Source organism: Serinus canaria, chromosome 5 (assembly GCF_022539315.1).
Source record: "Serinus canaria isolate serCan28SL12 chromosome 5, serCan2020, whole genome shotgun sequence".
NCBI classification, from domain to species: domain Eukaryota; kingdom Metazoa; phylum Chordata; class Aves; order Passeriformes; family Fringillidae; genus Serinus; species Serinus canaria.
The window spans coordinates 13144486-13171045 of record NC_066319.1 but is presented as its reverse complement, the minus strand read 5'-3'; the positions used below and the strand labels follow the sequence as shown (position 1 = coordinate 13171045).

General features: G+C 43.9%; 1 protein-coding gene and 1 long non-coding RNA gene across 3 annotated transcripts in view; one reads left to right on the top strand and one right to left on the bottom strand.

Annotated features, from left to right (window-relative positions):
- Positions 1-2687: 2687 nt before the first annotated feature.
- Positions 2688-8444, bottom strand: LOC127059685 (uncharacterized). Of its 2 annotated transcripts, none has more exons than XR_007777702.1 (3): positions 7251-8444; positions 6459-6891; positions 2688-4031 (listed from the first exon to the last, which is right to left on the bottom strand). It is a non-coding gene; the product is annotated as an uncharacterized LOC127059685 (long non-coding RNA). The 2 variants fall into 2 exon arrangements; XR_007777701.1 differs by having other exon boundaries at positions 6838-6891.
- The window catches only part of SOX6 (SRY-box transcription factor 6), a 362938-nt gene continuing 343546 nt past the window's right edge, over positions 7169-26560 (top strand). The window contains exon 1 of the mRNA XM_050975367.1: positions 7169-7215. The gene's annotated coding sequence lies outside the window, so the exon portion shown is untranslated. The remainder of the gene's footprint in view (positions 7216-26560) is intronic.

Sequence of the window (26560 nt, the reverse complement as noted above, 5' to 3'; positions counted from 1 at the left end):
AAACAGGCAAATCCAGCTGTTAGGTGAAATTCCCAGATTAGGAAGAGCAGATGCATTTCAGTGGAAATATTTGCACCTTCCATAGTCACGCTACTGTTTTTCTACTTTAACTCTGTGCATGAAAAGCATTAGGTATCCAATCTTAAGGTGATTCCTAATCACAGCTGAATGTAATTGCCATCTTTTGGAGCTTGTTATTAGAGTTCATATGAGTCAGGTGTGGAGGTTACTCTGCCAGTGCAAGTAGTAGGTGGGAGTTAAGGGACTTCAACCTTGCCGGTGCAGTCAGTGCTTTTCTGGGTGCCAGGGTCCCCAACATGATGGATACCTTCCGGTAGCTGGGATGCTTTCCACCAGCTGCTAAAAGCCTCCTGAGAGGAACCCCCTTCTGGGTGAAAGCTTTCCCTGAGAGGTAAGTGATGTGTTGTGCCCCTCTATAAATGGAACTGTCTCCTGCACTAGATCCATTTCCATTGCTTTCATGTGCCTGGAGCATGCCTTAGAAACTCATCATCCTGAGCCTTGTCCACAACTTTTAGCAGTGTCACCCCAGGTAATGTCCATGGGTGGTGACAGCCTGGTCTTTCTTATTTTCTTTTTTCCCATTTCCCTTCCATTAATATAAATATAACCAAAACCCCAGCCTCAAACTTGAAATCACCTAAAAGACTTGAGAAAGAAAATCTTCGAGGAAAGCCCGGGCAGTACAACTGGCCTGATTTTGGCCGGGGGAGGAGGCGGAAAGGGGATGGGCAGAGGAGCCAGCAGTGCTCCCTGGCACACGCTCCGAGGGGACGCTGCCTTCCAGCAGGGGGGTCGGAGGAGATTTACAGGGAGCGGTGCCGGCGGGAGGAGCGGGCCGGGATGCGCTCTGCCCTACTCACCCCAATCCTCCGAGGAGCGCCCAGCCACGGCGAGACAGGAGAAGGAGGGAGAAAGTCTCGAGGCAGGGGGTTAAGGAAAACACCGGTGCGGTGCTTTCGCTTTGTGTATTCCTATCTTCTCAATTCTCCTTAAAATTCTCCCTGTCTTTCTCCGGCCCCTGAGAGCGGGCAGGAGGCAGCGGCCTGCGCTGTCCCGGAGCCCCGGGCGCTGCGGGCTGCCCGCGGCGGAGCCCCGACGTCCCCGTCCGCCCTGCGCGGGGTCCCCGCGGCCGCGGCACGTTCGGCTGCCCCGGGAGCGCGGCGGGCGCTCGCTGCGGGGCCCGCGGCCGCCTCACGGTGGCGCGGTAAGCACATGGACAGGCCCGGGCGGCCGGGAGCGCGCTCCGCTCTGCCTTCCCTGGAATAACAGTCCCGGTAATGTCTCGGATAAACCAAACCGCTGCTACAGCGGCGCAGGGACGGGGGATGCGCGATGCTCCGCGCCGGCGGAAGGTGTTTCAGCCTCCCCGGTCTGCGCAGAGCCCGGCGGCATCGGAGCGAGGGTCCGCGGCACCTCAAGAGCGCGGTCTCACCTGGGGTTAGTTCCCCCCTCCCCCTCTCCGACTCACTCCTCCCCCAGCCCCTCAGGAGAAGTTTGCAAAGAATGTGATGGAGAGTGCAAAGCGGCAGATGCCGACGTTAAGCTCCGGCTCGGTTCGGGCCCGAGGAGCTGTGCCACAGCCCCGAGCCGCCGCCCTCGTCAGCGCAGCAGCTGCGCGCCCCTGGCACCCGGGGTACCCGTGGGGGGACGAACACAATGTAGAGTCATCTTACCTCCGAGCCGAGGGAGCAGCCTGCGAGGCGGCGGCGGGAGCAGCGCGGCTCCTGCCTCCCGCCCCGGCCGGTCCGTCACCGCGCTCCGGCAGCGCCGCCGCGCCCGCCCCGCCGGGCTCCGCTCCCGCCGGGCTCCCCCGCCCCCGGCGGGCAGTCCCCCGCCTCAGCCCCGCGCACATCCGCGACTCAGGGGCACCGTTCCGAGGCAATCCTTGCCGGTGCAAATCCCCCGAGGCTTCTCTCCGCCAGAGCGTGGAACAAAATTGCCGGTTCCCCTGAGTTTTTGTCAGGCTGTGCTGGCGCTCGGGAGCAGGTAAGGCGGCTGCTGGCTGCCAGCAATCCCCGCTGCACTTGCAGCGAGCAGCAGGAGCCGGTGGAAGTGGGAGTGTGGTCTGCTCTTCATTAGGGAGGGGGGAACGGACCCTGGAGGTGATGCAGTGAAACACTTCTACTCCCTTGCATTGTGTTTGTCACAGACCACGGGCGCTCTCCTTTTATAACATTCACTTCAAGCATTCTCAAACCCAACCGGAATAAGTTCTGATCCTCCCCTTTAGTTTACATTGGGGTTGTCAAAGGATTAAATAAATGAAACTTTATTTGACCGTGGAGTTTACAGACCCTGGGATCCCTGCGCGCTCTGGCCTTATTCTAATTCTATAGCGGTAATTACCCTTCGTTTCTTTAAGTGCAATAGATTTATTGCCTTAGAGACTATGCACAGTTTGATTGAATTATTCATTTTTTTTTTCTTTGGTGTAGACTGCATCTGGGGACTGATGTGACGTGTAGATTTTTTTTTTCAGGAACAAAGGGAATGTGGAAATGAAAGAGAGAGGGAGAGAGAGGCTGGCAGATGTGATGAGATGCGGTGAAGGTGTATCCAGCTTGGCACTCCCACTCCTCTCTTCTCCTCTCATTGCAGCCCTGGGTGACTCTCAGGCTAACACAAACAGCTTTTCTTCCGCAGCCTGCCCTCTGTCACTGTAAGTACAACAGCCTTCTCTTATCAGCATGCAAATTCCAGCCACTCACTACCTTAGCCTGGTGTTTGCACTTTAGATTTACAGAAGGGACCTTTAAAATGAACTTTCCGAGACAGGAAGGGGTTTTCATGTCGAACTTGCTTTTATTTTCTTTGTAAAAGTTTATGTGGTTTTTCCAGTTCTCTCTTCCCCCCCTTCCTTTTTTTTTTTTTTTTTTTTTTTTTTTTTTTTCTGAACGGCGGGGGCGTGGAGCGGGGAGATTGTTGCTGCGGCTTTTTCCTTCGCTATCAAGATGATGCACAGTTAAAAATGAAATTAAATTCTCCTTGATCCTTTTTCTGCCAAGACAATACATTTTGTTGGCAGATGACGCTGTAAGGAATTCAGAGGTTTTGTTTTCAGACGGATCTTTAGCTTTGAGTGTTACAAAATGCAAACGTCCCCTAAATTTGGAGGAGTTCGCCAGAGGTTCTTGTTCTAGGGGAACTCGTATCAGCTGATGGGTTTGCTTTTGAAGAAACGTGCAGTAATTTACTTCTATCTAGTCTAACAAAACTTTTTCCCAATCGGATTATCAGGCTTTAACTTCTTTTCCTTTAGCTTTCTCTCAGATGCTGTTGATTATTTCGCAAAAGTTTCTCTGAACATCTTTACCAAGCCTCTAACAAGCCTTCATTGTCGGACAGTGTCCGCAGAGGGAATTTATAAACATGCTTCTTAATTGTCCGGCATTAACTGGGGTGAGAGGGCAGTTAAGAAGTGGGTGAATGACTTTTAAAGTGAAATTTCTTGCCCTTTGAATCCAAAACTTCTGAGACTGTTCCGCCAACTCTGCAGGAGTTGCAGGTTTGCTGCTCAGGTTAAAGATGCGGTACGTACAACTTAGCACACAGACAGGTTGCCTCGCTTGTTGAACACTGCTTTACTTTAAGGCATTTGGTGAGGCACACGGCGCAAAATGCCATGACAGCTGTGCGCAGGTAAGTGCCCCGACCTGATGTGAGCGCCTGCGGTCCCTTCCCTGGGCAGGCACCCCCAGCAGGTCAGCATCCCTCCTCAACATCTGCCTGCCTTTAGCCTTCAGGAAGCCAAAGCAAGAGCAGTCATTCCAAACGCGGTTTCTAAAAGTGGGGTAACGCTCCAAGGGAAAGCGTTTTCTTGTTTCTCGGCACGTGTATACGGATCCGCACGCCGGGTGTTCACTTATGCAAACAAAGAGGGCATCCCAATTATCCCCGTGCAGCGTGCACACACACACACACTCACATTTGCATACAATGCCCAAGGAATCCTCTTTTCCTGCCGCCGAGAAGTTGCCGCTCTCAGGCGCTGTGAGTTCCATCTGTAACTTAATTGATCACACAGGGGAAGCAACAAGCTGGAGAGCTTTCCTTGCGCTCCGCATGGCAGCGTGGCCGCATCCCTGCCGTGTCCTGCCCCAACCCAGTGTCATTCCCTGCACTGGAATTTCGGGAGTGCAGCGGGATGCTCCCCCGAGTTGGAGCTAGGTGGGCGGTTAGATTTATCTGATGCCTTAATTATCTCTCGTCCCATTCCCGCTTCGTATTTAATAAGGCGCTACATTTGAGGAGTGCTTGGGCTGTTTTTTTCTTTTCTGTCTCTTGGAAGAAAAAAAACTTCCAGCAACAAATTACTAGAGTTGCAGACTGAGGCAGACTATTCGTCCTTGTATTCTGATTTACATCTCTTTTCTTACATAGCTCATTTAAATTTTTTAAAGATTTTTTTGCGTGCCAAAGCTACACTAGTTGTGCAAAAAGTCAAGGTAGTTCCTTTACTTGCAGCAGGTTTAAATGTGTTACAAGGAAAGTGTTAGTGGCTAATCACGGGAATTCTTGTAATTAAAGATTAAAAATGACAGAGTAATATCTCGAGAGGCAGCTATTTACTGTTGTTAATTCCATACACCGGGTAACTGCAGCAAGGTGAATACACTGAATTAGCCGAATGCAGGTGAATACAAGCTCAGTATTTACAATCATACAATTTCCCCTTATCTCTGAATTTCACTTTTTTAGTGTCTTTTATTAAAATTGAAAGAATGCATGGGAATTAGCTACTATGCCCTCATCAGCTAATTTGATGATAAAGCTTTACTAGATAATTGTAAAGTTCTGTTTCAAGGAGCTTGCTGCTTGCCGAATTGGACTTGGTTACTCCTTTTATTGTAGCGGAATTGCCAAAAATATCGTATAAAACAGGTCCACTATTTCAAGAGGTTCTGACTTACAACTCCTTTTCCCTGAACTCGGCTCGAGAGGGGCGATAGCACCTCGGATAGCAGAGGATGCAACGTGCATGCCTCTAGCAGTGTGTAGAGTTTTACAGCTTGTTAACAAAATGAATCAGAGCCAGGTCCTATCTGTCCTGTGCCATCGCGTTAATGTTCAATTTTCATCACGTCCTGCTGAAGCCAGGTTCATTCACAGTGGGGCTGAGTGTGCTTCTGGGTCTAACCTAGTCTGCAAATTTCTACTTGAGAGAGAAGGAAAGTGAAATCAGGCTCTCTCCTCGTCTTTTTGGCCTCTATAAGTTATGAAGCTATTTTAAAATTAAAAAGTTTGTCTGTTACTAACTGTTCCAGGCGCCTTCTGGAAAATGGGGAGAAAGTGCCAAAAATACAGAGATGAATCAACAACTTCTCTCTCTCATTTTGTGGGCTTGAGGTTGCTTTCCGCACTCCCATCTTAACAACAGTTTAGCCTAGGTGTGAATAATATCAAAAGAGGGAGACGTTCGCTCTGCAGCGCTGTTTGCCCACCTGATCTGCGGGCCCCTGACAGTTTGAAAGACTCTTTTATGTTTACCTTTGGAATGCAAAAATACAGCAGGGAGACTTTCTTGGGTTTGCAATACTCTGCCACTGGTTGATTTTCTCCTCAGCTCCTTATAGTTTTTCCCTTCTTTCTCCCAGATCTTTCCTTCCCCCCCCCCCTTCAATTAGCACTTCCAAGAGAGCGTGAGTTCCTAAATTGGTATTCAAGCTGATATTCCAGTCCTTATCTGTTGCCTTTTGGTAGGCAGAGAGAGGGATATTTATATATTGCCGCTGCTAAAATTTGTCGTCGTCGCCACGAGAATCCCAACTTCAGCTCGAGTCCGTCCTAAATCAGTTTTTCCTCTCCGGCCATACCTGTCTTTCTCTTTTCACTGCACTCACGTTTCACCTTTCTGCTGAATCCATCACTAAATAGTTTGTGGACTCTGAGTGCCTTCTCTCCCCTTCCTCTCCCCCGGGACCTTTTAGCTGGACTCCCATCTCTGCTGTAATTTATACTTTCCATTTCATCTCCCCCACCCCCGCCCCCCTTTAAAATTTTTTTGTAATTTTTTAAAAAAATTTTTTCCCCTCCGGGCCGTGTTGTGGGATCGGGCTCTTCACAGACCCATTTATCAGCTGTCACTAAGCGCTTGCTGAGTGCTTCCCTCTCGTCGTCCCCGCTCCCTCCCCACGCCGCCAGCCCTTCCCTCCTCCTGCACATCGTCTTTCTCCAGATTTTTCTTTTTTTTTAATTTTTTTCCCCCTTGTAATTTTATTTTCCTGGTGTATCCCGTGAGCCGGCGGGACTCTCCCGGCGTGTGTGTCCCCACGCAGCGCGGCGGGCGGAGGGCGGGCCGGCCCCGTGTGACACGGCTCTCCCCCCGCGCCGCCCCGGCCCCGCGAACCGGCTCCCCCGGGACCCCCCCGCTCCCCCTCCTCCTTTTCCGGCCCCCGCCCCGCCCTCGCACCCCCTCCCCGGTAACTTTCTAGTACCTTTCCTCACCACTCCGGGCAATCAGTGGTCATTAGCGGGAGCGGAGCGGTGTAGGGTTTCATGTGTCTAATGGCCCTGTGAGTGGTGATAGCTGCGCGGGGATGCGGCTGGCAGCCCGCGCCGATTTCACTTTCTGTTTTGTGCTCACTTTCTCCGCAGTTGTTGCTCTCCCCGCTCGCTCCCAGCCTCTCTCTCTCTCTCTCCCTCTCTCTCTGTCTCTCCCTCCCTTCCCCTCTCCCTCCTCTCTCTCCCTGTGTTGTCTCATCTTGCCTGTGCTGTCTGGGCGGGGGAGCCCTGCCTCCTTTTGCCTTCCTCAGATCAATGCCCTGGCCACTCACTTTCTGATGTTGCACGACGGGAAATGCTTTGAATACTTACGACATGGCCGCTCACATTGATTGCCAAGATTGACAGCAGTAACCATCGCCTTCACTTGTTTCAGGAGGAAAAAAAAAAAAAATGAACCTGATTGTAACCAAATCTCCAGGCAACCCATCCGCAAACTTCTAACGATCGGGATCCTGCACATCCATGGCCCGGAGAAACACCAGCAGACTCTAGTTCATTTATTTTATTTTATTTTACCGAATTACTACCCATTTATTCCTCTCCCCTCCCTCCCCCCCTTCACCTCCTTCCCTCTTTTTTTTTTTTATTTTTAATTTTTTTTTTTTAATGAAAATTACCGAAGCGCGTTGCAAAAAAAAAAAAAAGGAGGCTCTCCCAGTGCTTTGTGCCACACTGGATCCCGAGGAGGTAACCAGGAAAACCAGCCCTATTGTGTTGTATACCTGTTGTTTGCTGTGGTGTGTAGTGCTGCGTGGCTTGGTGGCGGTGGCGGTGGTTTAATGGGTTTTCGCTGGATTTATGTCGCTTTGCAGGAGAGAATTCAGTTCCCCCTGCGCTGTCTTTAATGGGTTATTAGTTGCAATTGAGTGAAGCAGCAGCGTCCGGAGATAGATCTGTTGTTTAGCTTTTAACATTGCTGAATTCACCCCTTCCCCCGCCTCCCCCTGCACGATTATTTACTTTGATATCACGAGGGTGTTGTGTTTCTTTTTTCTTCCTTTTTTTTTTTTTTTTTTCCTCCCTCCCTTCTCTTTAGGGAAAAGTAGTTATAGTCTCGTCCCCGTGCGAGTTTCCGGGGCTGTTTGAATCCCGAGGTTTCCGAGACGTTAAGGGACCCCAGTACCTTGAAATCACAACACTTTCTCATCCTTCCCGAGTAGAGTTTATTTTAAAATGTAGTGACAGATCAGCGTTGTATTTTAAGATCACCCACGGCAGGCGAACACATGGTGCGGGAAGATATTGTACGTAAGGAACTAACACGAGAGGGAGAAAGAGAGGAAAAATAAAATCCGAAATAAATCTTTGAGAGCGGAGCGCTGCTGTCATTGCTCCGAAGTGCTCGCGTGGGTTTCTCCTGGCGGATAACCCCGAGAGACGCGGGATGGAGAAAGGCGAGGGGAGTTTAGTGGTGCTTGTGGGTTCTGCGCGAAGTTTGAGGTGGGTGAGTGCTTTGAAGTTGGCCGGGGACGGCTGCGGGGAGCACACAAAGCTGCGGGAGCGGCGGCGGCCGTGCCGCGCTCGGCCACGGCGCGGCGCTGTCCCGAGGATCCGCCGCCGCCGCCTTATCTCTGCCGGCAGAGCCCTGGATAAAGTTATACCGAAAACTTTAAAATCGATATCGCGCCCTAATTCGTGATACACAGGGAGGGGGGAAGAAGGCAGTCCATCATCAGAGAGCTCTGTTTACACCCGGGGAAGGGGAGATGCGTGCCGCTTTGTGGCAACAGTCGACCTGGGATTTCTTGCTGCCTTAGCTCTTTGCCGGAGGTCATGCAAATCGACCTTAAAAGAATGCATAAGCCATAAATTAAAATAAACCCTTAGCCAGAGGCTGATCCATAAGTAGACAATACCTAACCTGGACAAAACGGCTTCCTTTGCGAGCTGAAAAAAAGAATAGTGCCTAAACTAAATGCAAAGTAAGTTTTCAGGAAGTATTTCACTTACTATTATTACTGTTATTCTTCTTTTAAAATAAAATAGTGGCAGTTGCAACAAGCTAGCGCAGCTGTTTGCAGGCGGTGCTGCAGGATACGAGTGAGGCAAGGTGTGTCTTGTGGAGAGCTTGTTCTTTTCCTGAGTTTCACTACCTTGGAAGCTGTTTATTTCTTTGGATTGGGGATAAGAAGCCTCTTTTACAGTTCAAGCAATTTGATGTTTTATCTCGGATAACGCTGAAGAGTTTATGGCCAAATCTGGGTTGCCTGCAACTGTCACATGCGCGCACACAAGCTGTGTCTGTATATAATAGTCTCGGGGCTTGTTTTTTTTCCCGCAGTTTTTGACAATTGTTCCATTCATGATCCTGAAAGGAATCATCAGTGGGAGCTAATGAGTGCGCCTCTGCGGCTTGCCCTGCTCCGGGGAGGAGCGGGCACCGGCGCTGCCCGCTCGTGTAATGCATGCACGCGTGTACCGGCGGCGGGGTCGCGGCTGGGTGTAGCCAGGGGAGAGGGAGAGCAGACAGGCGTGATGCGAGCAGGTACTTCCACGCGTGCCGAGCCGCCGGAGCGTGTCCCCGGGCCGGCGGCCCCGGGCGCGGCCCGAGCCGTGCGGCGGGGCCCGGAGGTCACTGCAGGCACCGCTCCTGTCCGGCCGAGCGCTGCCTCCGCTTCCTGCGGGCCGCCTCTCCGTGGGCTTTGCTGCGGTTTTGTTATTTGTGAAAGGACGGGAAGGAGTGAAAGTGGCACCGTGAAAGGACAATTAGTGTTGCGTCTGAGTGGCCGGGGTGGGGGAGAAGGGGGGCCGCAGAGAAAGGCAGCCCGGTGGGAGCCTGGGGACGGCAGATTAGTGCTGTCCTAGGGGTGTTTCCCAAAAACAGAGAGGTGAAACTTTCTGTGATAAAGTAATATATCTTCGCCTGCTGTTCGTAGATAAGGTGTATGTTTATTAAGCAAATTTAAATAGCCTTCGGCACACGAGCAGCACTTTGTTCCTGCTGCTTTCTTTTACCCTCGCTTTAACGTTTTTTTGCCATTTCCATCTTCAGTGCTGATCGTGAGGACAGGAGAACAGTTCTGCCCAGTCCTCAAACAGAGTTTGAAGTCCAAAAATTAACGAATTTCCCTTTCTGTATTCGTGTAATGGAGCAATTTTGAAACCTGTTTTGAGTCTTCGACTTGACTTGACTTGTTTTATTGACGTGCTTGTGCCCACTCATTTAATTAAGCCATTATAATACCATAAAGTAAATAATAAGAATGAATGTGAGATATGTGCATGCAGCCTGCCATTAAATACGAACGTTTCCCTGGAAAGGACCCTTTAAAAAACTTTTTTTCAGCACCCCGTGATTCTTTGGCAAGATCTTATTGCAGGTTTTTGTTTTGAGCCAGGATATTTCGTGGGTTTTTGTGCTCATGACGTTACATGCACACTACGCTTGGAATATAAACAGCAAGCCTACCTAGCAGCTCATTCTAGTAAAACTAAGGAATAATTATTTATAGTGAGTACATTTAAAAGAAAATAATGAGGTCATTTGGAGTATGCTGCAGTTTGAAGTAGCTCGACACCTGGCAGAAACTACATATGCGTTTTCTTCAGACTCTGCACTATCCATAACTTTTCCTTATAATACATTCTTGTGTTAAGTGAGAAAGGCTGTTTGTAAAACAATCCCCTGGCTGGTTCCAGTGTTGGGTGAAGCTGATCCTGTAATGGCATTTTGTTTTGAACAGTTGCTGTAGTTGAAGTTCCCTCATAAGGTAAGGTGGCACTGGGTCTGAAAGGAGGTCCAAATGCCACATTTATAATTAGACTGCCAATTCAGCACATTGTATCTATTGCTATACAGGGATATACTGCTGTGTCTGGTCTCTCAATAGACTGTATTCAGAATTAGCCAATTCAACTGCTTAAACTTTGGAGTCAAATTTAGAATAGGCAATGAGAGAAGGAAAGAAAGAAAACAATAATGCTTTCTTTTTTTCCCTCAGCTAGCTATTAAAAGCCAAAGAATATACGGAAACCAACCCAGGCACTGCTCTTGGAAGCCCTGCACCGAGCGCAGCCTGGCCAGCCTCGCCTGCAAAACCATTTTGAAGCGCGCTTCTCCGGGGGGAGGGGAAGGTGAGCCCTGGGCATCGCTCCCAGCGCCGCTCTCCAGGCCGCTTCCCGGGCCGCGCCGGCCGCCCGCCCGCAGCCGGGGGAGGGGAGCGGGGCCGGACCGGGCGGGTCGGGTCAGCCCCGTCCAGTCCGGCCCGGCCCTGGGCTGCAGCGGCCCCCGGGGCGGGCCGGCCCCCGGAGCCCCAGGTCCCCGCTTGGGGCGGAGCGGCCGCGCCGGGGACCCCGCACGTGTGCCTGCCGTGTCCCCGGGGGGCTGGCGGCTCCCGGGCCCTTCTCTCCTGTCACACTCCTCGTGTCGCTGGCCCCGCTTCCCCCGGCCTCGTCGCCGGGAACTTTAATTCATTCAGCGATGAGCGCCTAAGAGGCCCTTTGGTCGGCAGTCTCGCATCCTCTGCTAAACGCATTATTCCCTCCCTCCTCCCTGCAGCGCGCTGCTCCGTCTCGGTTCTGCTGGGAGGCTGAACTGGGCTGCCTCAGCGCTCCCTCGGTTTCCTTCTCTGCTAGATGGCAGGGTGCAAGCCAGTGCCATGTGTATAACACAGCATAAAGGGAGCGAGACAGATGGCTGTCTCTCCCTGCACGTTCCCGACTCTCCGCTCAACTTATGTAACTGCTGCTTTTCTTCCTTTTTTTTGCGTTTACGCACCGGGGAAAGCGACAAGAGAAACAAAGTGGAGCCCATCAGTTTCACTGGTAAGGCCACGAGTGCCTTAGCAGCAGAAAATACTTGTAGGAAATAATAGCTGATGTCCAAAGTTAGTCGCCTTCACTTGTCAGCTTGGTTTTGTTCACAAGTGGGAACTGCCAGTGCTTGTTCCCTCTCCAGTGGTTTTTAATATGTGGCCAACAACTGTTCGTGGTCATTTCCCGCCGAACTTCTTCTGCTCAACAGGGAAAAAAAAAAATCTCTTTGGACATGTTTTTTGCATCTTTGTTCGTATTTTTAGTCCAAAGTATTCACATATCCCTGCAGTTCTTGGAGGCCTTAAAATAGCTTGTGGCAATAAAGGCCAGAGCTTTGCATGATGATAGCAATAACAAATACTATTTTTTTTTCTCAGTTGGCATTAGAAACTTTCTTTAGTCCTCTTTTATCTGCTAAACACTGTGATCACCTTGGGAGATAACACTTCAGGAAGCATATCTATCAATCTTTTACACTTGGGTAGATTTCTGCCTTGGAAGTGTATAGATCACACTCCAAAGGCTTCAGTCGATCAATTTATTTATTTATTTACTTCCTAGAACAAAAATTACTTCGGAAAGAAACGCCAGGATGCACTTGGCTTTCCACCCCATACAATGGGATGTTGTATATTTCCTTTTATCCACAGTGTCACTTTAGAGATCAGCGGGCTCGTTTGGCAGACCTTGCATGTAATGGCTAAAGTTTTCCAAAGTTATGTAAATAGGGCTGTTTGTGTATATGTGAACTATGTCAACTGCAGTCATACAGCGACATATTTTTAAAACATTTCAGTTGGTACAGTAAATCACAGAGGCAGAGCCTTGAGACGTTTCTGCACGGTGTCAGAACCCGGGAGAGAAGTGCTGCTGTGTGAAGTGCTACTCGTCAAGTAGCAGCAAAACACAGAGGTGCATGTTTCAGGTTTGTACTGTAGCAAGCTGGTTTCTGTTAATCCCTTTCAGTGGCTTTTTGTGTAATTTTTATGTACACAACTTTCTATTTTTCCTCAGGCAGAAGAGCGAGAATGGGAACTTTTAGGGGACTTGTTACCAAACCGCAGAAATTGAATTTTCTTCTCTTTTGTATGAGCCATTTGGAATTTTTTAGACACATGATTCTCCCACAGTATGTATCTGTCCATGTGTCATTGCAGGCCTTTGCATCACATTATGAAAACAACAAAACACCATAAAATCCTATCACTATAAGGCTGTGTCCTGGACTGATGTGATGTCTGTCTGAAATATGTGCCTATTTATTTAGATGTAGCTCTGCAGAGAAGACAGAGATCTGATAGATGTATTTGCTGGAAAGCAGCCGATTTCTGCAGTGATAAAACTGGATAATTACATGTTCCCAAAGCCTTTTCAGCACAGAAGTAGGTGTTCTTTTAAAACAGTGTTCTGTGGCAACAACAAATATTTGTGACATCATTGTAAGAGATTTCCTGCCAATTTTTAGTTTACTGTCTTTCAGAAAGTCTAGAGTTCTTTGGAACTCGTGAAACTGCTACAGATACCCATCGTCTATTCAAGTATTCAGTGAAGTTTTAAATAATTCTCTTTCAATTAGTACAACAGGAGCCTGAAAAATGGATTTTCTCTTAAAGAAACAAGAATCAGTACACAGACATTTCTCTCCTCCTCTTGTATATTTTAAAATACTCATATCAGTTTTATGTTTACTGTTTTGTCTTCTTAAATTAAGAAGAAAAAAACCAGCGTCCCAAGTCTGAAAATCATTGCTTGGAAATTAGTTCAATCGAATATTTCTTGAATCTTGTGGATTGGAAAGGGTAAGATAAAATTAGGTATATTGTTAAACTAGGTTAATCAGAGTAATTCCTTTATAGTGCAGAATGGATCAATGGATGTTTTTTGAAGTCAGGCAAAACATTCCATCAAGTTAATGTGTTTAAGGGTATCATATCAGGGACAGACAGGTACTAGCAATGATAAAAAACAGATAACCTGCAACAAAATGATTTACAGATGGGCCATTATCATCTATAGAGAGCTTACACAGATCATGTTCTTTAGAAAAAGAGAATGTAATTCTATAGAGCTAGGATAATTACCTAAATGGGCCTGAATATTTAATGTTTTTTCTGAGTGACTAGTAGAATTTGTCAAAGCAAAATTTTTTAGCCTTCTTATGGCCAGCATATTAATATAAGATACAGGAAAGTACTGGGTTCGTATGTTTATGTTTATTTTACCTGTTTGTTGAAGTAAAGCTTGGGAAATGTTTTGCTTCTTCCTGTGCAAACTTTGTAGTGCACACCTTTAAAATATGTTCAGGAATGTAGTATCCGAATTAAAAAAAAAAAAAGGTGAAAAGTTTGATGTTAGTGATTTATTAGATTTCAGAACCTATTGCGTACAGCAAGTGGCTGAGTTGCATCTCTTCCATCGGTGGCAAGACAGGATGTCATTTAAATATTTTTTCTTTCTTCTTGAGCTACACAGAAAGGTGTAGTCAATTGTGTCTCCAGTCACTGGTAGACTGACATAAGGCAATAGGAAACTCTAAAACCTCAGAGGTGCAGTATTGATTTGATTCCTAACTGCAAATCCTTCATATCATTGCTCCAAATATCTAACTTTACACCAATATTACCCATTCTTTTTATAGTGACACCATGCTTAGTAAAAAACTTCTAAGCACTGAGGTCAGGTGTTGAGATTGGATTCTAGTTTATTTTTTATGAATCAGATAAAGATTTCTGTGCATGAGACCGTATGTGAAGATGAGAGAACAAGAACATTTCCATATCAAAGGCAATATATCTGAGGCTGCATAGTAATTAAAATGCAGTGGTTTGGACTCTGTGCACTAGCACTTACGCTGAGCGTTGTTGGGACCTTGTGCAGCATGCAGGCGGTTGTCTCTCGCATACTTCTAGAAATATACTTATAATTTTGTACAAACATTTATGCCAGTCCACACTTTTCTGTGGATAATTTGTATTTCATCCAAACCATTCAAAGTAGAAGTTATTTTTTGAGCAACCCCCTCATTATGGCTTTTGTGCATCAACTATTTTTATTCTGGTTGTTTGTATTTCCTCTTACCAGAATGATGGCTTGTTTATAGTCATATTTTTTTGTGTATTTCGCTAAGACCCCTTCCATATACCACTGAAATTTTACGACTTGCATAAAATATCTTGTATTAGAAACAAAAATGCTAATATATTTTCAGATTTATTGCAAATGGTGTGATTTCTTACATACCATGCTTTATGGCAAATTAAATGCATGTGCTGGAACATAATATTTTTAATGAAACAATATGTGTTTACTAATTCCAACTAACTGTTACACAACATAAGGAGAATTTATATGTTACTCCAAGGACCTGCCATTGTGGGAAAATTGACATAAAATACTGCAGGGCGCTCCCTATCTGGAAACTCTTTTCTGGAATAAATGTGACTTTAATTCCTGAGTGCATCACCCTGAGCTGTTCCGGAAGGGCTGCTGTTGAATTGTTTACTTCATAAACCCTGTTGGTCAGTGTCCCAGTGCGGAGGAGGCAGAGAGTTCTGAGAGTTTCCTCGTTACTCAGAGATGCTCCTTCCACAGAGGCTCTGTCCATTAAATGCTCCAGAACTACTGAGGTGAAGTTTTTAGGAAGTCTTTGTGCTTTAAACAGATGTTTGCACCCAGATTGTAGTGCAGCAATCTTGCAGTCGTGCTTAGTTTTGTCCAGTTTTAGGTGATGATTGATGGATGTGTCCATGGGTACTTTGAGCTGGAATCCCACCATTCCAGAGAGTGTTCTGCTGCCTCTTACATCTGGGAGATTGCTGTGGATGGGCTCGTTCCACCGAGCTCCTGACCATTTGTGGTTAGTGAAAACCCATGGTATTTTTGCACTAGTGGGGGGGTTAACCTCAGTGTCATGGCCTTATTCCAGCTCAGACAGGATGGAGTTGCCCATCTACATTCTGACAGTTTTAACTGGCTCAAGGAATCCTCACTCCCTTTCCTCAGTGTAGTTAGTTGTGCTGAGGGCACTCACAGCATTTTACCTCAGTAGGGCCAAATCTACCTGTTGAAGTAATAGGTGGAACTAGATGAGGACTCAGATTTTGGGAGCTCTCTGGAGAAAAGCAGGGTCATATAAGCCAGTCTGACGTGGCTTATTGTTATTAGAATGAGCATTTTGAAGGATTTGATATATATGGAATTTGAATGTTGAACTATTTCAGAGGAATATTTTGATATAAGTTGGTATTTGACAGATTCTCAGCTGGTATAAGCCAGTGTAACTGTTTACTTAAGCAGGAGGGTGCCTTTTTACTCTAGCCACAATTACATTCCTTGGGCCAGGATGCAGTTCCTTCTGGGTTCAATGGAAAGAACTTTTTGTGACTGTGCGGGGATGGGGCTCGTGTGTCAAGGCCCTGTTTGCATTGGATTAACTGTAGAGAATAATTTTGTGTCAATCAGCGCGGAATCAGGTTTGCTTACATGATGTTTGCTTACATGATGTATGGCTTTAGGGTGATAGTAGCAGGAATTCTCCTGATATAAACTACATGCTAGACCAACTGACCTCCATATCTATCTTCCAGCAGGTCTTCTGGTGCAGTATATTATGCAGCATGTGGGGATTCTGACTGCTGGCTTCCTGTAATTGTGGGGACTGTGTCTATGTGTTTTTTTGGTTCTTCTTTCATTCATACCTGTTCTGCTGAGGGCAGATTATCTTCTTGCAGGTCCTTTAATATTTTTCTTCCTCTAAGGGATTCATGTAGGTCACTGCAGTGGGAATATACTTTGTTCAGCCTTTAGTGCATATATATGTAGATGTGCACATGTAATTTTTTTTATGTCCCTAAGTAGTTGTGTTTCAACATATATTTAGTAGTGATTTTGTTACAGTAGTCCCTATGAGTGAAATTGAATATTTACCTCTGGGTAACATGCATACATTCTTATGTTCTGCTGTCTGTATCTACTCCCATTGCTTAACCAAAAGGTCTAAGATGAATTCCAGGAAAATCCTTTCATGCTTTCTGGCTGCCTTCTATAGGCCCTACTACTATGCTACTCATTCTTTGCACATGGAAATCATGGTGCCCATGGTGTTTCCCTTTGGAAGTAACAACGGAATCTTCATTTATTCCAAAGCCAGTTAGATATGATTGGCTTTTCACCTTGATTTCATGAGCTAGAAGGCAGTAGATTGGTGCTGGGATGGGATGATGGCTACCCAGACTGTGAGGAGTCAGTTTTGAGAAGAGTAGTGAGATGGAAAAATGTGAAACAGAAGAGATCAAGAAAGAAAGGTATTGCCACATAATGCTCTAGAAAAATAAGTAAGACAAAGCATATTCTCATGTGTGTCTGTGCTTATCCTCAACATTCAACCTGGGCTTTAAGGAGCCAAGTCTGCTGTGTATTCAAGCAGCTCAATGGGCCCTTGTTCCCTGCTTCAAAGATTTTCCCTCAAGCTTCGGTGAAAGCCAAAAGGCTTTTCTTTCCTTGCTGGTCTGCACGGTCTTTGGTACTGCTTCATGTTTATCTTCAGTTAGTGAAAATTCTCATTATTTTTAACTTCTCTACCCCCTCTAGACAAGAAGGGTTCAACCTGTGATGTTTAAGAATGTAACAAAAGCTCTGATTAGCAGGGGCAGTGCGGCTACACCGGTGTGTATTTTACTGCAGCCACGCTGCCGTGTGTTTTACGGGCTGCATGGGCGTGCCCACTAAAGGTTGATTTGGAAACACCATTGCAAAACACTCTGTGGTGGAATGGGATCAAATTACAAACACAAACTCATCTCAGCGGTGTAAAAGTGAAAGACTTTGAATGCTGTGAGTGTTGTATAGTCTTTTCAGGGAAAGAGAAAATGTGTATGGGACAGTAAATGTACCTAAAGAGTTATTACTGAGAGTTAGCTGGAATTTCTGATTTGTGATGTCGTCCCTTGGACAGGTTGAATCAATTTTTCACGATGTGAGTGTAACATAACCAAACCCAAAAGAAACAGGAGGAAACTATTTTGCTGAATTGTTTGTATGGGCGATTTCCATTAGAAGTGCAAACATCAAGGTTTAAGCTGTTGCTGTTTCTACTTGTGATGAATCTCCCCCTCCACCCCAGTCAAAGTGGCACAGAAATGCCTAGGATAACCAATAAACCAGTAAGAGTCAAATCCATCTGCAAACTGGTTTTGACTGCCCTGTTTCTGCTGTGGAAGACTTTTCTATTTCAGTAATTCTTGGGATGATTAGATAGAGAAGGTGAAGGCTCGTTTCCCCTCACACTGGTGAAGCGTGGCTCCCACATGATACTTCCTGTCTTTCACATATTGTCCCTTTAGTATCAATAGCAACTGGATGCAAATCAGGGTGGCATCTGCTGGTTTGTTTTCAGCTGACCGGGCTAAACAGCACATACGGAATTTACCGCCAGGAGGCTGTGACCTCACCACAGACAAGTGACATTCCCACAAGTAGGTAATGAAGCACCCCTATTGAGTGCAGCTCAAGTCCAAATCCTCAGCAGAGTTATTGCATATTCAGTTTAAACAGCTCTCCCAAACTTTTAAGCTGTCCCTTGATTTTTTTTAAATCCACTCTCTGTTGTAGCTGGAACGGCAGCTGTCGCTGGTCTCTGCTGATGCCACACTGTGCTGAATTGGGCCTTCTTGAAAGTGTGTGGGAGAAAAGAAGGGATGAAAAAAACCAGAGAGGAAGAGGAGGGGAAGGGCTATGAAAGGACAAAGATGGGAGGGAAGAGTGAGTGAATGCATATATAATTGAACTGAATAGCTACTGTAATGCTTGTATTGCTGTTGAACGTGCATAGAGATTTTCTGTAGTCACATAGTATTTGGCTCTATCTTGAGCTATGTAGATTTTTTAAAAGTTCCCTATATAGGTGGTGTAATGCTATCTTCTGAAGAAGATAACATGCAGTTGTTGAAGAAGTCCCTTTAGTGCTTATGGTATTCAAGACTGAATTTTGTATCCATTTTCTGTTGCTCATCAAGTTATTCACATCCAATTCTTTGGGACACAATTGATCTGTCCTTGCTGTCTGAGAAAATGTAGGTTTCTGGGAAAGGTTTGAGGGGATCAGTTTGGTCATATCAGTATTTTTTAGAAGCGTACATAAATATTATTTATAGTGATCAGTCTGGTAATGGTTAGTGTGAATCGTAAACATTTTTGTGTTTTACCAATCATTCTGACAGCAAATATTGGTTGATAGCAAATATTTTTGAAAGGATTAATAGATTCTAGATGATCAGTGTAAATTAGTAATCCAAATACACTTGCACACCAGTTTGTGGTCTGAGTATTGGATGTGAAGTGAGATTTTATTTTATGTTCTTTTGAACTTGCTTGTGATGAAGTTTTGAGACTAGCTAAAAGCAAAGCAGAAATTTAATAAGTACTTTAGAATCTGAAGTAGTTTCTGGGGATGGAAAGGGAAGGAGAATACTTGAATGAGAGGAAACAAAAGGAAGAAAGGGGATGGGATGAGAAGCAGACAGACAGGAAAAAACCCTAGGATGTGCGGGGGCAAATAAGCATTAGTGGTTGCAGCCTTTCAAGGCATACCTAATTACTTTATTCTCCTCCTTCGCTTAAGCTCTTCCAAGAACTTTCCAAGAACTGAGGATGAGATATCAAAATCAGCACTTTTGTCACTCACAATCAAATGGGATATTAATTGAGGTTAGAGGGGGAGTAATGATTGAACAGCTGTTGCTAACTGGGATGTAACAACCTTCAGAACTGTGAATATTGTGTTATAGGAAAGGGAAAGAGTTTTTCTATATTCTCAGCTTTCTGGAAAATAGTGCAGTTCTTGTGCTTTCAGCAATAAGTTTTTTTGGACTTCCTGTGGCAGACAGTTCTTTTGGAAGAGCTGGACCATGGCCTGCAGCCTTCCAGCTGTGTGTGGTAGGCTGGGCTGGGCCCACATTTCAATAACTGAGATGCAGAGGTAACAAACAAGGACCCACTCCAAACCCACAAGAAATGTGATGCTTTATCACAAAAGACACTGAGCTACTGGAACTTTCAGAGAAGGATCCATATATCCTCAGTGTTTCTTCTCAGGGTGCCCAGGGCTAGCAGGATCATTCATTACTGTGGCTTCATTGGAATTCTTAAGCATGTAGAAAAATGCCATGGAGCATATTAATGCTTATTCTTGGTGAGTGCTGGGGACCAGCAAATGGATCCCCACAGCAATGTTCCATCTAGTTAAAGCTGCTAGATCGTGGCAGCCGACTCTCTGATTATTTTAGGATCACTCTGTGACTGGTTATGCATGTTCACTGTTTCACTTCTGTGCCACAGTGTAATACAGTTGTCCAAATGAGGCACAGCAGCCACTGCACAAAATAACCATCCACAATTTGTTTCAAATTTTGTTTCTGACATAAAGGTGCATGTGGTTCATTCTATTCCATCTAAGTTGCTCTGTGCAAGTACTCACTTGATGTGTCAGGATCTTACAAAGCTTTTTTCAAGTTCAGATTCTAATAAAATGACTTTACTTATATTTAAAAATATTTCATTTCAGAGCTGTTTTTTTTTCTTTTGCAATGAATGGGGCCCTGAAATAAAAAAAAAAAAAAAAAGGCAGAACATTAAACAAACAACCCCTTTTGCATGCAGATAAAAGGCTGTTTAATATTAGCCATGATTTGTTTGATGTGCAAAATTAATTTATTTGCATTTTGCTCTTCTGGTATTTTGCTTGTCCAAAAGCAGACTCAGTGTCACATTTGGGCCTCCCTCTCCTCGTGGAGAATTCCAGAGTTGTGGTGAAGGCAATTGCTGGGTAAAGAGATTCTCCTTTGCCAGAAGCCTTTGACAGCCACAGGCTGCCTGTTGTCTGGTGCTGAAGACATAATGACTACGATCAAAAGTGTGAAGAGCAGTTTGCCTCTTCTCACCATTTTGGTACTAAAATAAATAGCAGTGATGAATTAGAGAGCTGGAATTTATTGCCAGAATTGATTCTTACAGCTCAGCAGAACATGTGTTTTCTCAGACAGAGGAGTTGATGGGTTTTGGTTCTTTGTCTAGACCTAGGGAGAGTATGTATTTATTTATTTATTTTAGGGTGTCGAAATTGGAACTTGCAGTTTCTGTGTGATTCACATCTTCAGAGTGAAATTCAGTGTTATTGACTAAGACAGGTAGAAATCTCACATGCTTGAGCTCTTCCAGGTCCAGCTCCTAACACTCAAGTGTTCAAGTCCTCTAAGATACCAAGTGCTCTGGTCCTAGCTCAAAAAACTCTCCAAGCACATAGTGAGTTTTAAAGCCCAGGAATAATCTCAGTGGGAATGAGACTATGTATGTGCTTAAAATTCAGCATGTAGTTAAGTACTTCATTGGATTGGGGCCAATGTGCTTAGCACTTTGGAGGGCTGAATCCTTATTCACTAGTGGTGGTTTATATATTTTTTTGGCTTATGAATTTCCTCACTGACCTGCTCCTTTGTTTAATGGTCAGCCCACTACATGGTCAGGATTAAAAACTTCTGGGGCTTGTTTTGTCTAGAAGCCTATGGATAATCTCCAGAGGGAATGGCTCATATTACATAATTACTGATGCTAAATAAATATGTTCTTTATAATCAACTTATGTTAAATGTGAAATTGCTAAGATTTTTGATCAGGAGACCAACATTTGACCCAGATTTTATTTATTCTTTTTTTGAACTATGCTGTTTATCTACAGAAATTAATAATGTCTGTCTGCTGTTAGTATATAAAATTCTGAAAATAAATTGTATTTGTTTAAATTGACTTTTCTGTTTCCAAGGTCTCTCTGCTTCCAGCCACCATTTTTTAAACTTGTTCCAAACGAGCATTCTTTAGATAATTATTAGTAGTGAGCTTTATCTGAGCTGAGACCTCTAGGCAGTACTCTCAGATATCTGGTGTTGACTCAAAATGTCTTGGCCATGTAAGGTAATGGTACTAATTGTTTTCCTCCTCCTCCTCTCACCTGTTCTGTTAGGAAGCATAATCTTGGCACTATCTCAGTAATGTTACAGAAGCCAGAGAATCTTTTTCTGTAATTGTATGGTTGCAATTGCTGTCAATTATATATCAGTTTTAAACAAATATTTGTCCATTATTCCCCAAATTCCTGACCAAGCATCACAAAAGCTCAATTGAACAAATTGAATTAAAAAAAAAAAAAAAAAAAAAAGGAAGCTGGGGGGAAATCCTAGATGTCTCCAGCAAAGGTAATGGATGCCATTTCTCCTCAGCAGGAGCAAACCTTGATCTTTTCAAATCTCTGAGGGAAAAGACTTCCATTGTCTCTGAAAGAGCTTTTGCTTGCTCCCACCAGGATGGAATAGGGGTACAGTTAAGTGCTAGCTTAAATCTTGACTGTTTGTCTTTCCTTTTGTGCTCTGTCTTTAAAATAGCTGAGGAAAAGTATTTATATAGCCTAGATTAGAGTGTAGACAGGCATGTTGTTGCACGTCTAGCTGGAGGGACAGAAGAAATCATACGTTTGGCTCCTCTTGCTGCCTCTCAGCTGAGGTGCGGTAAATGGCTGTGGGATCGCTCCAAACGCCATGGCACAGCACGGCCAAGGAGCTGCTGGAACCACAGCTCAGCCCATGCAGAGGCTGAGGGAGGGACAGCAGTCCTGGCAGGGACAGCAGTTCTGGTTGCTCTCCTAGGAGAGGAGCAGCACTCACCTCTGATGCAGCCCTGGGAGCAGTGGGCGAGGGAGGAGAACTTGGCGTTATCGATTGCTTTGATGCCGCCCCAGACCGTGATTACTGACGTGTTGCCTTACTCACAGAACCCTTCTCTCCTCTTGTGCAATCTGCTGCCATTACAAGGTATAAAGAATGTGTCTGTGCCGTGGTTAGTGTGTTTAAGTGTGCTCTGGGAGCAAATGCTAAGAGCTGCAAATGTATGAGCAGATAAATTTAATGCTGCTGTATGGACATGTGCTCTGAATCCACCAGAAGAATGTAATTTCCTATTCAGTGTCAGTAAGGTCCTTCATGCTTAAACCACTGTGATTTTTTTTTTATTTTTCCAGCTACTAGAGATTCATTGAAGGAGGAGAGTGAAGCACAGATTCTTTTGAAAACATTTATCACCTTACGACTTTTAAAATCAGATAGCCCAAGAATGCATTTAAGAATTTTAAATGATATAAGTGTTCCCAGTTCTATGAGTTGTGCCAAATGTGCCAAAAATTGTGCCACTGACATTTTTATTTCAATCTGAGTTCAATTTTCTGTTAGTGATGACTCTTTTTTTAATATTTTTACTATTATTCTAGAGGTTTATTCAGCTTGACAGTTGTAGGATTAAGCCTTACAAACAAAAGGATAATATATCCTATGTTTACAAGTTAGCCAGAGGCCAGGTTTTATAAACTTTAAAAATACAGCTATCACTAGTTTATAAAATAGACTAGTCAGCTTTCCAAGAGAGATAATAAATCCAGCAATGGAACTGATTTCCATGGCAGCCTGGTGCTCTTATATGTAGTAATATGTTTTGACCTAAAGCGATGTTACACGTGAATCTTAAAAATGTTTTGAAAGAGGTAAAAATATAGAGCACAAAGCAGACACATATGGGACTTGATTGTGTGAGTATCTCATCCCCCCTCTGGGACCCTTTAGCTCCCTGGAAAGGGGCACTGAGCAAGAGACATTCAGTGCCATTCACAACAGGGGACAGTCAAGATTTTGGAATCTGATCTTTCCAGTGCTTTCTGACAATGGGTGCAATGGTTTTCATTAGTCAAAAATCTGATAATAAGTTCATAGGTGGACCTGTAAGTACCTATGTTAGCAAGAGGGGAAAATATCTTATGTTTTCTGCTGAAGGCCAACTAGCAATACTTTTAGTCTTAAAATTGCAATTCAAAACCTAAAGAGACCTACTGATCATAGCGAGAAAACAAGAAATTCCGGAAAAGCATTTAAGATGCATAGGGCAGCGCAAGGATCTTTCTTTGCAAGCATGAAATGTAAAGAAATTCCACATAAAACCAGATTCCTGATTTATAATTTGCAGCATAAAAGTAATTAGTCTTCACATCAACTGTATTTGCAAGAGGTGAAGAGAACATCTATGGCTGCAGCGCTGGACATTTTTGTTTAGTGTGGTTTTTTGTTTGTTTGTTATTTAGTAATGCTGCTCTCTGGGATTTGCCAGTGGCTCTGGTGCACTGGTCTCCTGTAGCACCGAGGAGGTGCTGCCCTGTTAGTTCTCAATCTTGTCACTTCTGGGGAACAGCAGTGAAACTGTTTGTTCCTGACAGCAGACAGCCCCACTGCAGGGCCCTGGTTTCATGTTACATTAAGTATTAGCGCTGTTCTTTCAGGAGCTATTATGCTGTGACATCAAAGATTTTCTGACAGGGCAGTTGTAGGTTAGCACTGAAGTTGTCTACTGAAATTTTTAAGAATGGAATTAAATATATATGATCAGATTTAATATGAGAGATCGGAAACTGCATATAAAATGGAGTTAGTGGTTAAAGAAAGCTGCAAGAATAATTATTTTGTTTGGCCTATTTGTCCTTTCTTGTCCAAAGCAATTTTTATTGCCTTTAATTTCTGCAGCAGTTCCAAAAACACTGCCATATGTTAACATTTTTGTGCAACTGCTTATTTTCTGAAAAATGTTGTGTGAAACAGGAGGAAAAGGTCTTTTATAAAATAAGTGTTCAGTATAGCCCCTGCAGTGCCTATATAAATTAACCCTTGAACAATAACTGTAATAGCCCAAATTATTTTTTTTTTACTGATTGCCTAATTGCTTAAAAGGATTGAGATACACATTTTAAATGGTAAGAAAGCAATGTAAATGGTGAGCAAATGCTTAATAGTGATCACTTAGACTTCCATCTTTTTGTAAGAGAGGAGCTGTAGCTGTGCATAGTTGCAAGCTCAACTGCTGCCCTTTGGAAATTCTGAATCCAGTTTCTGTGTGACTTACTGGGAAGATGATAGGAATTTGAAACTTACTGTCTGTGGAGCTGTTCAGGACGAATAAAAAAAAGAAAAATCTTGAACATGCGCAACTTCAAATGTTCCTGTAGATTCTTACGTGGTGAAATCAGCATTGCCACAACTATAAAATTACTATTATGCTCTGATGAGGCAAGTTCAGTGACAGGAAATATCAAAATTAATTTTGGAAACACATGCCAGCATATTTTTGATTACGTTACTAAGGCATTTCTTCCATTTAGTATCAAGCAAGTGAATCATCCATTAAAAATGAGAATGTGTACAATGGAGTTGTACTTTCCCAGTGGGGGGAAAAAAAAACCCAACCCAAAAATCACCACAACTAAGAAGCAGAACAATGCTGTGTAGTCATAAGACAGAAGACACCAGTACAATTTTTGCTATATATGTAATACTTTCAGGCATGAGAAAAATTACATAAAGAATGTACCTCTTCCTTTGTAGTGGGTTCTTTCTCTCTTTCTGTCTTTCTCTCTTTCTCTTGTTTTTGTGTATGATTACAAAGTCCTTGCTCAGGTAATTTGATTATTTTGGGATTGTTTTGTCCACTGAAAGCTTGCAGGGTGAATTCTGAAGTTTATCTTGCAGCAGAATATGCTATTTGTGCTATGCTGTTTGACCAAAACTGGCTGTATGGTAGCTTTGATCAGGCATAATGATTTTAGTTTATTTAGATAACATTGCTTGACTTCTCCTTTGGTTTTGCTGCATTGCAACACTCTTATCAGCAAACCAAAATCTTTATGGCTGAACATTCAGAACCAGATAGTTCAGAATGAAAACACAGCCCTTTATATGGATGTGTGAAACTCTGGGAATAGTGTCACTACCCTTAGGAAATACTCGCTGACAGGTGGCAACAGTGGAATACAAAATTATCCTTTAGCTCTGTAATCTCAAATCACAACATTTAAAGGGTATATATAGATATATTAAAAGAAAATGTGGATAGGAGAGCTGGGTCTTTCAGGGAATTTTTAAAGTGATTATAAAGGTACATGACAAAATCTGATTAGCTACTGTGGCTAAAGAATTTGTTGAGTGGTTCTAATGCCTTCAAGAGCATAAGATTGTAGGTGAATTTCTCTATGATGTAAAGCTGTGTTTTAAAACAGATTTTTTAATGAACAGGATATGCTATCAGGAATCTATTTGACTTTTATGATTTTGGAGAGAGTATCCTTTCACTTTGGTTGTAATTGCAGAGACTAAGGACTGCTACCCTGGCAAGCATCATTATGTGAATGTGTCTGCACTGTGTCTGCCCTGACTACATTTTTCTTCTTCCAGCTTTATGCCTTTTTTTTTTTTCCCTTGACTACTAGAGATGTTACTGTACTTCAGAATAGGAAACTGTTTAGGGAAGGCTTGTCAAAAATTCCCTCCATATAACAATGTCTAGAGTCCTCTCAATTTCCTGCCCAGAATGCCTGGAGTTTGTTGAACAGCTAATATTTCAATTTCTATTTAAATAAACAGCAGCAGAACTGACTTGATAAGTGTGCCACTAAATAGATCATGTTACCACTTAACTCAGAGCTAATGCTTAACAGTCTGTTTTGCTCCATTTTGGTGGCAATAGTCATGTAATTCCAGGCAGTTCTAGGAAAGAAACAAACAGTAGTATTATATTGTATTACAGCAGTAATTATATTTGGATATCTGCAAGTAAAAAGTCGAAAAACTATCTAGTGTTTGAATGGACATTAAGCATTTTTTTAACTTGTCTAGAGGAAACAAAGACTAATTCTGTTCTACATGTAAAAGATGTTTTAAAATCTGTTCTGTTGTACAGAACCCACATAACAAACCCCAGGAAATCTGACCTTCTGTTAGGTCAGTCTAGCAGTAGCTTTTTTTTTGTTATAGAATGAAAGAGAATTGCCAAGTCATTAAAGGTATAGGATGTACACACATAGACAGTAAGACAGTATCCCTTGGCAGTTTCAGATTGATAGCTCTAGATTTCCCTGGCTTTTGTTAGGCTCCAGAGCACTTAAAACACTTCTGAGAAGTTGTCTTTGTCTCTCCTTGCATGTTTAAAATGTATAAATACAATCAGGGGAGTATCAGGAGAAGGTGATAAAGTTTCTTCTGTCAGCCATTCAGTTTTGCTTTGGTAAATAGATAATGAATCAGGATGTTAAACCTGTATTATATTTTCAGGGGTCACTTGGGCTTTGAGTGTAAACAGAATCAAATTCCTTGAGCCTGATTCTGTAGCTGCAAGGTGTTTGAATGTCTATTGTGCATGAGCTGGA